Genomic DNA, 14,337 nt, shown 5'->3' with positions numbered 1-14,337 from the left:
TTTGAAAGCAGGCAGTACTCTAATCATTATTTCTAGGACACTTTAGAACGGTTTCCTAGAGGAAACAGGGCAACTATTCCTTTTAAGAACTGCACCGTCATGGAAAGAGAAGGGGTAAAACAAGAATTTTATATGCTTGTCAAATTATAGGTGGTGTAGAATATTTTTATCCCATAACTTAGGCAAAAGCAATTAAGAGAGCAGTAACATCTATCCCTTTATTGAGAGTTTATAATTTAAGGGTATACAGGATTTCAATTATTTAACAGTTTTTAAAGGGGGAACACAATCAGGTCCAAGTGAACCCAAGTATGTACCTATGAATGCTCAACATATATTTTTGACATTTAGGAATACAAAGCAATGAGCCTTCATATTAGAATACTTAAAACCAACTGCTCAAAGATTTTAATTCTTCATATTTATTGGAGATGCAGTCATGATTTTATCTGTTTTAAATTGTTGTTTAGCTTTGAGCTGATTGCATTCTCTCTCTCACCACTGCAAGAAAATATCATTGATAAGAGCACTCCTACATTTTATATCATGCCTAATTTCAAGTAGTATAAAGAAAAGCATTTAATTCTCACCAAAGAATTAAGCAAGCAAAAAAAATCACAGACCTAGTAAATCTCAACACTACATGCTTAGTAACTTGCCTATTGTAAATACAATAAAGCAGCAATTCTCAACATCAACTAGTCCAAAGATTAAGTCAACCTCCTAGGATGAAACAATCCATTTAATCAAGTCACTCCCCTGCTACTCACTACTCCCCACCTAGTAAAGACAGTATTGCTTTCCAGCTTGTGTTTTTTCTTTCATATCTGTGAAAATATAGCTGCCCAAACACTAGCATATTAAGCAAAAACACAGTGAATCCTATGTCCTCCACTAGGGGGGATTTAGGAGGAGGGTTATAGCCACCCCAAAATTTGCCTTAATCCCTCTGTAGCCACCCCTTTCAGTGCTGCTGCTAGCCACCCACCACACACAACTGAGCCTGCTAAGGTGCAGCGCTCCTGGCAGTGGTGGCACCAGCCTCTTCCTGGTGGGGGGCTGCACAAGGGCTGGGTTCAGAGTGGGTAGGAGCGGGGCGGGCTCAGCTGTATGGGATGGGTGGGCACAAGTGACAGCACTGGGAGGGGTGGAGCCTCCTGGCCCAGCCAAGCCCAGCCTCCCCACTGGAAAGAGGCTGGTACCACAACTGGTCCTTCTCCCCCTTATAATATCCCTTTCTGTCACATCAGTAATTCCTTTATTCTTTTTTTCTCCTCTCCAGTCAGCACAAGGCCTCTTTGTTGATGCCTTGCTTTTATCCATACCTCTCTATATTCACCTTCCCCCTTTCAGGCTCCTCAATCTAATGCAAGACTGTGGAGAAGTGCATAGGGCACCATAATAAACAGGGAGATGTACATATGTGCATAAAGGTAAACTCCAGGGAATTATGCCATTAGGTGCCTGCACAATTTTGTGCACACATAATGGCATAATTTTACCAAATGGGCTCTGTGCCCCCACCTCCATGGGACTCCTGACACTCCAGCTGGGAGCCCCATGTAGAGGCACTGAACGTGGTGGCATGCAACTGCAGAGCTAGTGAGCGAGGAGAGAAGAGAGGGATGGTTGGGTGTGGGGGGGGTGCTGAAGGGGATATAGGTGTTGGGTCTGAGGTGGGTGTGATCTTACTGAGATCAGCTTCCCCATCTGAGTCCCAAGGGCTGCACATGGCAGCACAGAGCTGGCCTGTCTGGTCTGCTGGTACATGCCTTCAACCCAGACCGGGTTGACTCCATGCCAGTCCATATGGCTCACAGCACTGCAGATGGGAGCTGTGCATCATCAGGCTGGGCCTGCCAGTTCTGTGCCTCTACATGGGGCTTCCAGCACTGCAGCAGGAAGCCACACATGGAGGCACAAAGCCAGCCCAGCCCGATGGCACACAACTCCGTGCCTCTACATGCAGCTTCCCTCTGGAGTGCTGGAAGCCCCACATGGAGGCACGGAGCTCGCCCAGCCCAATGGCAATTGGTTCCTGCCTGCAGTGCCGTGTGCCCTACATGCTGGCCCTGAGCCAGCATAGTCTGGTTTTGGTTCAAAGGTGCATGCCAGTAGGCCAGGTCAGGCCAGCTCTGTGCCACCACGTGCAGCCCCCAGGACTCAGCATATCATTTTGAATTTTTCTGTGCATAATTCCCTGGGTTGTATAAAGGGAATGGTTGAATGAAGGAACAGGTAGCCAGCGGAGAGGAGGAAAAGAATGAAGCTGTACTCATAGGTTTTACATCTATTATTTCCCAGAAGAGATGAGAGACAAAGGAGACTCTGGGAGGAAAATTTCCAGAGACCTCTTCCCTTGGCTGGTACTGGTAGCAATGGAAGAAAGGAGAATGAAGTCAAATTCTGGAGTCCCTTTCCTCTGACCCAGCTTAGGACATGGCAGGAATAATCTGGGTTCAACTATAATATCTACACAACACACCAGTTCTTTTAACAGGATCTCAGGCAGTCTAAGAGAAAACTGAAAGAATTAGTTCTGTCATGTGAGGATGATAGCTCTATAAACAGGATATGATCATAGGGTGGAGGTCATCCAGTGCATCCCTGTGGTCAAAGCATCATCCCTGACTAAATCACCCCAATGAACCATCTGTCTAACCTTCTTTTAAAAGCATTAAATAAGGAGATTCCACAAATCCTTTCTAGGTAGCCTGTTCTGATGCATAACCACCCTCATAATCAGAAAGTTCTTCCTAATCTCCACATACTGCAGTTTGAAGCCACTATTCCTAGTCCTATCCCATATAGCCACACAAAAATGTCCATCTCTATCCTTTTCATAATCACCCTTCAGGTTTTTGAGGACTTATCAAATCCTCCTCAGTCTTTACTTCTGCAGAATAAATAACCCTTTGTCCCTATAACAAAGGTCCTCAATGTCAAGCAGGTGGTTTCAAAAGAGATCGGGCATATATAATACCTCCAGACAGCTTCCAATGGGGGAGTTTCTTCAACCCCAGCAGGTAAAGAGCAAGCCTAGCTGGCTCTGACACTTCCCCCAAGCAGGGTTTAGGTCATGTTTGGGAGAATTGCCATCTAATATAAATTACAGCAGCCTTAACGCTGCTCTAATCTGGGTTGGGGGAGTGAATCAAAGTCATAACTAGTTGTTGGTTCTCTACATCTCCTTTTCTCCAAGGCATCTGCAGAGATAACTGACAACATCCTGTGCTACACTTTCCTCTTGTGCTCAAGTAAAACCAGTCTAGCTTCCATAGCGTCTGCTGTGGGACTGCTATGTCCCAGCAAGCACTGGGATTTCCAGCTGGAAATCTACTCACTAAATAAAAGGCCAATTTCTCCTTCCCATAAGCTCTACTACTGGAAAAACCTAATAATCATGGCAATGGGTATCTATGAATCCTTAAAGAACAGAGGTACAAAAAACTCTATGACAGAAGATCGGATTCTGGAACTGTAGGACAAGTACTTGTACCTTCATAGATATTAGGGTTAGAAGGGACCTCAGCAGATCATTGAGTCTGACCTCGTGCCCCAGGCAGGACAGAACACTGAGGTCAGATGACCCCAGCTAGGTGCTTGTCTAGTCTCCTCTTAAAGACTCCCAAGGTAACGGGAGAGCACCACCTCCCTTGGAAGTCCATTCCAGATTCTGGCAACCCTTACCATAAAGAAGTTCTTCCTGATGTCTATAGATATTACATTCAAAGTCCTAATAAAAAATGTACATAATTTTGAATGAAATGAGTAGAAGATGTACCAAAGTCTTTGAGGGGATAAAGTTAAGGTAGAATAACAGGAACCAGTTAAGACATTTAGGGCAATTCTTCCAATCTGTCCCTCCCTGAGCTGGATCAGGAGGGCTCTAGACTTAGCAGAATTGATGCACTCTGAGGCGCAACTCCTCAGTGATTTCTGGAGGATGGAGCTGATGGGTGTTCACAGATCCATCAACCATTCTTATTGCTAACTGGACTCCTCTCTTCAATAACAGAAAGTAGTCAAGTATTTTGTAAACCTGATGAAACAGCAAGCAACAAGGAAGGAAAGAGTGGACAATTCCAAGCCACAAGCAGATGGGGGGGAAAAGGAAGCAAAAGACAAACAGCTGTACTAATGAGTATAACTGCTGGCTGGCTGGAACAATCAAAGAATAAGCTCTCTAGGGTCTGAGATTGGAACTTCTTGATCCTTTTACAAGAATGATGTAAGAAAGTGAGTTAGCTTTAAAGCCTCGTGACAGTACACAAGACTTATTTTGATTACTAGCCTGCTACCTCAGTGAAGGTCTTGAGGAACACGTTAATATGATCTGCATGCCCCAGAACACTGTTGTGTTCTGTTCAATTATTTTACCCCATATACTTATTTTATATTATCACTGTAGAATTTTTAACTAGAAATTATAATTGCGTGTCAGATGGGCACATTAGCAATGCATAACAGTGAATAACTGATGACTAACCAAAAGGATGTTTATAAATCCTGGCAAAATTAATCTGTGAATAATTTCTTACACTTAATGCAAAAGTAAGCCTTTAAATTTCCTGAAGGACCTGTTGTACTTATACAATCTATCTATAGAACAGTCTTTTCAAAAACAAGGGAAAAGTTCATCCCCATATAAAAGAAAAAAATAAACATAAATTAATTATAGCTGCATGGGTAACCAGAGATCAGCCACATATGTAAGTGGTAAAACAACATGAATTGTACTAGGGATGCAAATACCAATTTTCGAAAAAATATCCAGTTAACCTGTTATAATTACAACAGTTAAACAATTATATGGTACGGAAAGTCCCATCCTGACTTATGTGGGGCTACTCCAGCCCAGCCTGTGGGAAACCCCTGGCCAGGCCAGTTCAGCACCCATGGGGCACATCAAGCCCTTCCCAAGATGCAGTGGGGACTCAGCAGCTCTCTGGTTCCCCAGCTCCTTACCTCACAACAAGCTGGGCAGGCAGGCAGGTCCCAGGCCTAGGTACAAATGGAGCAACCGGGCAGGGTGCACTGTGGGGCTGAACCACAGACCCAGGGTAGATGCCCCACACTCCCTTACCTCCACCTTGCCAGGCCCTGCAGTTGCCATGAGTCTGGCTGGGGGATGCATGTCTGGCTGTGGGGCACACACAGATGCCATCAGCAGCAGCTACAGTAACAGAAGAGGAATCTTCTGCATCCAGAGAGGAAATTGAGCTGCTTTCCTTGTAGGCAGCAGGGTAAGGGGAATGGACAGGAGATGGGATAGACTAGTACTTAATAGCTAGGCTTGGAACCTCAGTTGTTCATGGCAAGTGGGAGGAAGGTTGCAAGTGGCTGTATCTGGGTCCACAGAGCCTAGCCATAGGTACTAGCCCCACCCCCACCCCAGCCCCTTCCACCTACCCTGTCACCTTTTGGTTCCTGCTGGGGCACCACACAGGTTCCTTTTCCCTGATGAACTGTACCCCACCCCACGCTAAATGATAACCAGTAAGCTATAACCAGTTATCACTGGGCTTATTGGGTAATCATTTAACTGTTCGCATCCCTAAATTGTATAGCACTTATGTACCACTGGCTTGCTTTCCATATTTTTCCAGACTGCAAATATTTCTGAATAGAATGTAGAAATATTTCTAAATTTCAGATGTTTGTTACTATATGGAATTGAAAAAAATGGGTGGCTACTTAAAGTCTTGTAAAATATATTCCCCCTATGAATGGCACTGTCTATTTTTGTATCCTTCTGAGGAGTCTGTCAATTTGTTCCTTGTAGACTGAGTTCACAAAGTGGTCAGAATACATGCCCACAGTGGAAAAAAAAGCTGCAGTAATTCAGTATCAAAAACATGTGGCTTGACATGCTTTGAAGCAAGTAATCTTGGGCCCTGGAGAACTTCTGTATAGAGCAAGTTCCCCCGTGGTAACACATACTTTTACTCTAAACTAACTCTTGCCTGAAGCCCTATAAATTGTAACATCCAGAAATTATCAACCAAATCATAACAAGTCTAGCCATCACAATACTGAACAACTACAGAAGCCCACTCTACTGTACTGTACTGCACTCTAAAGGGCCCATACTATAGGGTTTTGTCAATTAAAAAGAAACAACAATTTTCACCATCAACTGAAAACAAATGAGATGTTTAGACTGATTCATTCCACTAAGAGGGGGTCACTTTTCCAAATTCAATCTCACATTTTTATTTCTATAGCAATATGCTCATCTATCAAAGAATAGCTAAATTATTCACTTCAATTTCCCAAACACTCATTTTTGCCTAAATTTCTTGTTTAACCTATAGCCAGACTCAACTCAACATATTCAAAACAAGCACTGTATTAACGAATAAGAATACCCTTCAGGGAAGTATCCTTCTCTCTGTCAATACTAGGCTCACATTCAAATCCAATGCCAAAAACCAGGGACTCTAAACTTTCATGTGTCTAACACAACTCACAACTCTACAAAACCAACCATCACCTATGACTCCTTGCTTCTAGTAATCACTCTTTCAGCCACTCAATTACTGCGTCATACCTTCATCTCCTTTTAACTAATGACATTTCCTCCTTTTTGGATTCCCTTTGTCCAAGCATTCCAAGCTTCAACTTGTCCAGAATGCAGCAATTCATCTTCTCACCTAGAAACAGGAAAACAGCACCTCAATTCATTTTTTGTACTGCTTCCTTGTCCAGTTCAGAATCCAGCACGTCTCCCCTATTCCCCCAAATCTTCCATGGACTGACTTCTAATTTAGTCAGAACAGGATGCTCCAATTCCCTTTGTATCTCCTGCCCCCTCCATCTCCAAGTCCATGGGCTAATCCATATTTTTAAATCTCAAGGGTCTCCCCCTCCCCTTTCCATGCATGTTTTCAAGACTTCTTTCCTGGCTGACACCTATGATTATCTCTTCCTCCTTCTATTACAATTCATAACTTTTAATCCACATTCCAGAACTTATCCTCTTTCCTAATACATCTAAAGATACAGGTACAAGTATTAGATGCTATAGTGATTATCATATTCACAGATACTATCAAGGTTACTCAGCAATGCTGTTGTAGTAAATGCTGCTATACAAAGGTCTTATAGCTAAGATGATGAACTGTATTACACAATATGGGCAAAATGCTGATGCTTTGCTTTTCTTTCTCAGGTATCACCACTCGAAAACATATTCTACAAAAAGTACTCACAACCTAAACAGCACATAAGAAGATTCTCAGTTACAGTGGAAGCGCAGCAATCAGAGGCTTTCAACACCCCATACTCTGAACTCTGTTACACTTTTTAAGTTTTGTGCAAACACTTTATCAAATATCTACATCAGAGTAGAGATAAAATTACTCACCATACGTGCTGAAATATCTGGATACAGGTTTGAGTTTTGACTCAGAATTTCTTGGATTCTGTGGATTTGAAAGAAAATGTTATTTGAATATAATTTTCAGTAGTTAATACACAGTACCACTGAGAAGCCCTGGTTCCTTGAACCCAAAAAATAAGGGTTTGTTATAGCATCCCATTTTACACAATAAGAGGACTAGTGTTTCCACGGTATATTTACACACGTGTAAGTCAGGCATTTAAGTTCAACTTGGACAGCAGGAATCATATTTTCTACCAAAACATATGGTAGACATCAACATTGTTTACAATTAGCGGGCTATGCTCCTGAGGCAGCACTGGAAGCAATGAGAAAGTAACAAGAACCAGAGTTTTTTTGCAATGTATTTTATGGTAGGATTGGCTCAAAAGGAGAAAAAGCAAAGCAAAGAGGGAAAGTTATTACAAACTGGACAAAACACTACCATAACAAAAAACTGATAAACTCTGAATTAAGATTTCAATTATGTAATCCTGCCCTGTTAAAATATGGAGCATCAGAAAGCAGTCTCAAACTAAAGAACACAATATGGATATTGTGAAATACAGTACTTCAAAACACAGATAGCACCTTAGGACAGTGGTAGAATTCCACCAACAACCCTGGAATTGTGTTTATCATATCTGACACAGAGAAAAGAATCCAACCTAAATTAACTTTGCAGAATCTCCTCGTATCCAAAGGCAACAAATATTACAGCAATGTCTCTCAGGGCAAGACTTTATTTATTTTTTTTTTTACCCGACAATCCCTAGCCCAGTAACTAAAATCGCTAACGAGAAGATGAGGTGCGTAGATGCATTTGGGCATCTCTGCATATCCAGAATCCACCACCTCACAAAAGAGAAGCAATACAGAGTGGTCAAGCTGCTTGAATAGGGGTCGGTGGAAGGAAACTAGTGTTTCTTAAGTCCTACTCACAGTTTCTTCATATTCTGTCGCAACTTAGCTGGCTTCTCCAGACCAGTCCTAGCTTTTGGAAGGTATAAGTTCTCCTCCACTACCTTACGGACTCTTTTCACTATATTGGAGGAATTGTACGGCCTCTTTTCCCATAAATATCTTCAGTCCTATCCCTGATGCTTCTCATAGTTTCTCCAAACAATTAAAAACAGACACTGACTTGAATCTTGTCCGTTTCCATTGCACCACGGCTTAAAAATAATGAAATTCTTTCCCAAATAGAAAGAAAGTTCTGTATGTCAACAGTGGTATGGGAGCTGGAATTGATATTCTACTCGTCTCAGGAAGATTGCATTGTACCATTTCATGTAGCAAGGCCACAAGGTACAAAAAGTGTTGTTGTTTTTTAAAAATAAAGTTTTTTATTCTGAAAAAAATGGCAGCTTAGGCCACCTCAGCCTCCCAGGAAAGTTTCCTATTCACACTGCAAGACAGGAAAAAGGCCAGGATACTCTGAAAATGTGATCAAGAAGTCTTTGCAAAATAGCTGCCAAGGGCTGCTTTTATAGGATTCAGCAGTAGACAGCTGAATTTTAATAAACTGTCTGCCCAATTCTCTGCAGGATTCCGCAGACTGCAAATGCACTGCTTCAAGGAAATTTTGTCAAAGTTGTTTATTGTGCCTGTGTGTGCGCATGTGGCAATGATGCCTTACAGAGCCTGTGCGCGTATGCATGTGATGGTGCCCCCTCAGGCCTGATGCAGACATTACACTTTTACTGGCGTAAGTGACTGGAAGCCAGTCTGTTGAACCCATAACAGAAGTTCAACACACAGACTGGTTTAAAAAGGTGGAACCTAGTCTACAATTGGCCCCCTCCAACACCAAAGGGCAAATGAGTGTTCTGTTTGTGACAAATATACACTATGCTGCTTAAGAAAAACTACATAACTTAGATTGAATCGGTCTCGGGTTTTTTCAAGGCCCGTACCTAGCCTTACAGTGCCTGTGGGCACACATGGCAGTGCCCCCTTATAGTGTCTATGTGCATGCATGTAGTAGAGGCCCCTTACACTGCCTGTGTGCACGCATGTGGTGGGGCCCCAATTCTAGCATTAGGCCTCTCAAACCAAACTTTCCTCTGGTTCACGCTATGACCAGCCTTCCCCCTTCCTCCTCACAACAATGACTTGGATCAGTGTCCACAATGCCAGCTGGGAACTCGGAAATACATTATTCAGCTTCTACCCTAGCGAGGACTCTCATTCTAAGACACATAATATGGCCATTCCTGTGGAGAAACTGCTCTTGTGCACCAGAACGACATGCACAGTTCACATATTAACCCAAATGTGGTTTGCAAATGTGGAACCTTCTGCCCTGGCCATAGCGTGCCTGGCAACATGTGCAGCGAGCTATGGCAATGTTTTACCATCCTGTACACATTTGGGGGCTGCGACCAACAGAGACCAACTGCATTTTGTCATGAGTTGAAAAGATAAGACAAGAAGAGCGATAAAATTGCTGATTCTTTCCCCTGGCATTGGGTGCACAGGCAAGACCAACGCATGCCTGTCCTGTCCCTGCTATCCTTGGCTGATCTTCTCCAGCCTTAGGGCTGCCACCACCAAGCTCCCTCCATCCCAGAAGTGCTTCAGGGCAGTTCTCCCCACCCAGTCCTGGCTCCCTGAAGCCGGCGGGCTGCAGCACAGCTAGAGCCGAGGAAGGAGGGGAGATGGAAAAAAGGCAAAACAATAGACCTGTCAGAAGCAGAGAAATGGCAGCCGCAGCTCGGAGCCGCCTGCGGGGCTGCCCAGCCAGGCGGACCCTGAGGAGGGCGCGGGCGCCGCGGGAGCCTCCCCTCAAAAGCAGCCCGCGGAGGGAACCCAGAGCCACCTGCCCGCCCCCCCCAGCGCCTTCCCCTCCCCGAGACACGGCGCCGAGCCCCAACGCGGGGCAAAGCGGAGGCCCCACCCGCACCAGCACAAAAGGCCGGAGGAGCCGCCCCAGCCCCAGCCCCAGCCCCACGCTTCTCCGCGCCCCGCGGGCCTGTTGCGCGGCCGCGTGTCAAAGACGGAAGCTCCCCCCAGGCCAGGGGCGCCCCAGAGGGTGAGGGGCAGGGTCGCTGCCCCGCCCGGGGAACAAAGCGCCGCCAGGCCTCGCGGGGCCTGCTGTGCTCTGCCTCCGCCCGCGGCCGTCGCCGCCGCCGCCGCTCTCCTCCCCCCCAGCGCGGGCTCACCTGGCTGCGGGCGGCGGCGGCAAGACGCGGCGCGGGAGCCCGGCGGCCGCCAGGGAAGGAGGGGAGGACTGACGGACTGACTGACCCGGCGGGCGGGGCGGCCCCGCTGACCCACTTCACGCAGATCCCCGCCTCCGGCCGGGCGGCAGCAGCTACAGCTGGGAGGCGAGAACGCGCGATAGCCGCTCCCCTCTTCTCCCCCTCCCCTCCCCACCCCGCGCCGAGCTGCGCCGGCGCCTGCCCAAGCCTGGCGCGCGCGGAGCCCCCCCGCGGCCTGCGGCTGGGGCAGGGGCAGCGGCAAGGGCAGGGGCGATGCTGCACCGCGGGGAAACAATGCGGCAGCCGCGCCGACCCCCGCGCCGGGTGAGGGGCTTCTCCGAGCGCGACCGCCCTCCCCTCAGCCAGGGGACAACATGTCACTGCCAGGGCCCCGGCCCCGACCCCCGGGGCTACACAGGCAGGTGGTGAGGGAGCTGCTGCTCCCCTCGGCAAGGTGGCTGATACGAGATAAAACAATCAAGCTCCGGCCCTTTTCCTCCCCCCTCAAAAAAGTACTGCCTGTGTTATCCCGCGAGCTTCCTTCCCGGAGGGCTGGCTGTGATCGGAAATATGGCTGTCAAGGGCACCCAAAGAAAGGGAAAGGTGTCCTGATACATACCCAATATTGACCTGGCAGGGAAAACACCATGCATCTGGGTCCACAAAGGCAGTTTGCCTTAAGCCTTCTGGGGATAATACCTGTTTTTCTGGCGTGGTTTAGCACCCGCCAAGATGGGGCATAACGCCCATTTTATGAAAATGGGAGGCTTTTCCCTATCTTGCTCCTGTGGCCAGATGGCCAAGGGCAGGTGAAACTTGGGGGCATCCAAACCCCAAGCCTCCGGGCTTGGGCCTGCAGGTAGGATGCCCAGCAAAAAAGACTTTGGAAGTATCTGAAGCTCCTGGCAGGAGTGGAGGATGTTTGCTGGTTGTAGGACCACCTATGGTTCTGGACCGACTCCTGGATTTGGACTTGATTTGGCTTGGAACACAAAAACATTCTTTAAAAAAAAATCCAGAAAACCCAATAAATACCCAATCACTAAAAGAGGTCCTTGTCAGTTCACAGCAGTTGGATGCACTGGAGGTAGAGCAGGCTTGGTGCTTAGCTAGCACTAGTGGTGCTGGTGAGAGACTCCAGCTTCTCTCATTCTCCCTGTTTTGCAAGAGGTTTATTTTTCAGCCATCAGCATTCAAGCTGAAACTCACCTGGGAGGCCAGGGTGGCTGAAACAAGGCTTGCAACATTTTGAAACATTCCTTTGGTCACTTGTAAACAATGAGGTTCAGGCCTCCTCCATGCTATCAGGATGTAAGCACACATGTTATATGAGAGAAGCAAGGCAAGAAGCAGTTGATTTGTATCTTTTATTGGACCAATTGTGTAGTTAGGAGAGAGGTTAGAAAAGCTTTTGTGTACAAAGTGCCTTTCCGTAGGTCTGGAAACCTGGCAGCTTGTGCCTGGAAGCTTGTCTAACACCTAACCACATTTGGGCCAATAAAATGTATCAGCAAAAATGACTTGCTTCTTTATATTTCCTGGACAACAGTGTCATGGCAATACTCCAAACCTACTACTGAATTCATACAAGTCAGTTGTGAGAGCTGTCTTCTATAGAACTACAGCAGAGTCGCATCTTACGTGGGAGTTACGTTCTGAAGTCAGCGTGTAAGGCGAAAATCTCATATAGTCAAAATTACCCTTGAAAATCCCTTAAATCGCCCTTCCCGCTGGGCTTCAGCACCGAGCAGCTACCACAGGGCCCGGACCAGGTGGGCGCAGCACCTCACAGCCTGTGCATGCAGTGCAACAGCTGCTCCTACTATGTGGTGGCGGGGGATAACCTGCTGCTACTGTCCTCGCCACTGTTGGGCGCGTTCCACACGCACTCCTTGCCCCTCTTGTCCTCCACCGCCTTGTCTCACCAGGGCAACCAGCTGAGTGTGAGCGAGCTGCCGCCCCCCAGCCATGCCAGCGCATGCAGGCAGTACCACGCGGCGCCGCGCTACGCGCCGTGCCCTGGCCGGCACCCGATGGCCAGCCCCAGCAGCCAAGCGTGTATAGTTAATTCGCGTAAGTTAAATGCACATAAGATGCGACTCCACTGTATTCATATTTTTAAAATTATCATATTTTTAAAATTATTTTATTTGTAAATGTCTTTAGGATGAGGGCCTGCATGTGGCCACCATTTTTATAACTAACTGTCCTAGAGAGTAAATGAAGAACCTTATTTGTATTTTTTAACATTACTTTTTTCATGTGACATACGAATAGAGCAGAATCCAGCACTGATGTATGTATGGACTTCTACATATGCCTGCCTCCGTAGCAATTTCACTGATTAAATCAGTTCTGTATCTCATTTTCTTCAGAAGCAACAAATGACATGGCAAGTGTGCTCCAGTGCCCAAAACAGAGCAGTTCCCAAATGAACAGGCCATTCAAGCTTTACCAGATGAAGAAAGAGGCGATACTGATGAGGAGGTTGGCATAGGGAAGAAATGCTTTGAGGAAAACAGTTTGCTCCTTAAATCCAGCTAAGCTTTGTCAAGGTGGTGACAATTACAGGTTCTGCTTGAACATATTATTGAGTATACGTCATCAGATAGTTCACAAAGCAAAAAGGTGCCTTTTCTCACCTCCAGCTTGCTAAGAAACTTTGCCTTTATGCTATATTTTTTCCAGAGTAGAATAATGTCATTCACTATTTTTCATACTCATACATACTCACAAGGGATGCAGAAGCCCTTCCTTCTTGATGTGCTATTCTGCCCACACTTAGTTTCGGGTCAGCTCTGGTGGTGGAATCAAGGCCTTCATCCCAATACTCAAAGCCTCTAATGGATCAGGTCCCAGCTACGTTACTGGCTGCAACTCTCACCATACACTGCCAAAACAGCTGCAGACCTCTGGGACAGCACAACAACAGCTTCCAAACCTGTGAAAGCAAGAGATAAAAAACTGTCATTCCAAAAATCAGTTGTAGACCATCTTCCAGAAAGGATTAAACGAAACCAACAGCTGACTGCCTTTAGAACAAGCATGTCCTAGAGAGACCTCCTTTTTGGTTAAAGTGTTTTTCCTTTGCCAGAAGAGTGTTTACAACAGCCGTTTTCAATACGGTAAAACAAAATTTCAAACAAACCTCTTGAAACCCCCTTATAAATGGAGAATGGAGAAAAGCTATCTATTTTTTTCAATATCAGATGGAAAGTACTTGAATATGCAGGACCAAATGTTGCTCTTTCATAGTTTATTAAAGCACCAGTGTTATAATTATGCTTAATTTAGGAACTCTCCAAACCCCATCTTTCCTTCACCTGTCAATATATGGGTTTATTTTAATTACACATTCACATGCAGAAAGGAATAGTGCAGAAGTAGTTTATCTGACTTGCCAAAGTTACTTTACATTTCTTACTGGACTTTGCCTTGTGGATATGGGGCTCATTTTGGAAGGCTGAACAGGAAGCAGACCTGTAGTTACTGGAATGGGGAGTCTGTATAAAATCAGTGGAAGCAATATATGCAGGTAAAGACCAAGAATATCAGTTAACAAAAGAAAAATTATAGTTGCCTAAGTAATGAATATATATCATTATTGTATTAGTTTAAAAGTTTATATGCCTGCATTACACTCTGGGAACCTCTTTCATAAATTAAGCTATACAATAAAGCAAGCCTACTTTTGTTTATTTAGTTTATACTTTACACTTTTATAGTGCCTTCTAATTATGGATCTTAAAG

The 14,337-nt window shown here is 45.6% G+C and overlaps 1 protein-coding gene across 7 annotated transcripts in view; it reads right to left on the bottom strand.

The window, feature by feature from the left end:
- The window catches only part of SESTD1 (SEC14 and spectrin domain containing 1), a 148,615-nt gene that overhangs the window by 112,774 nt on the left and 21,504 nt on the right, over positions 1-14,337 (bottom strand). For 2 of the 7 annotated variants that reach the window (XM_090045319.1, XM_090045322.1), the window contains exons 1-3: positions 10,549-10,746; positions 7,370-7,427; positions 6,554-6,656 (exon numbers count right to left, since the gene is read on the bottom strand). The gene's annotated coding sequence lies outside the window, so the exon portion shown is untranslated. Of the gene's footprint in view, positions 1-6,553; positions 6,657-7,369; positions 7,428-10,548; positions 10,747-13,321; positions 13,529-14,337 lie in introns of those variants that run through there. The other 5 variants (XM_090045323.1, XM_090045325.1, XM_090045320.1 and 2 more) reach the window with 4 other exon arrangements.

This window comes from Crocodylus siamensis, chromosome 4 (genome assembly GCF_052110815.1).
Source record: "Crocodylus siamensis isolate JL-2025a chromosome 4, ASM5211081v1, whole genome shotgun sequence".
In the NCBI taxonomy this organism is placed as follows: domain Eukaryota; kingdom Metazoa; phylum Chordata; order Crocodylia; family Crocodylidae; genus Crocodylus; species Crocodylus siamensis.
This window is presented reverse-complemented; position numbering and strand designations above follow the sequence as displayed.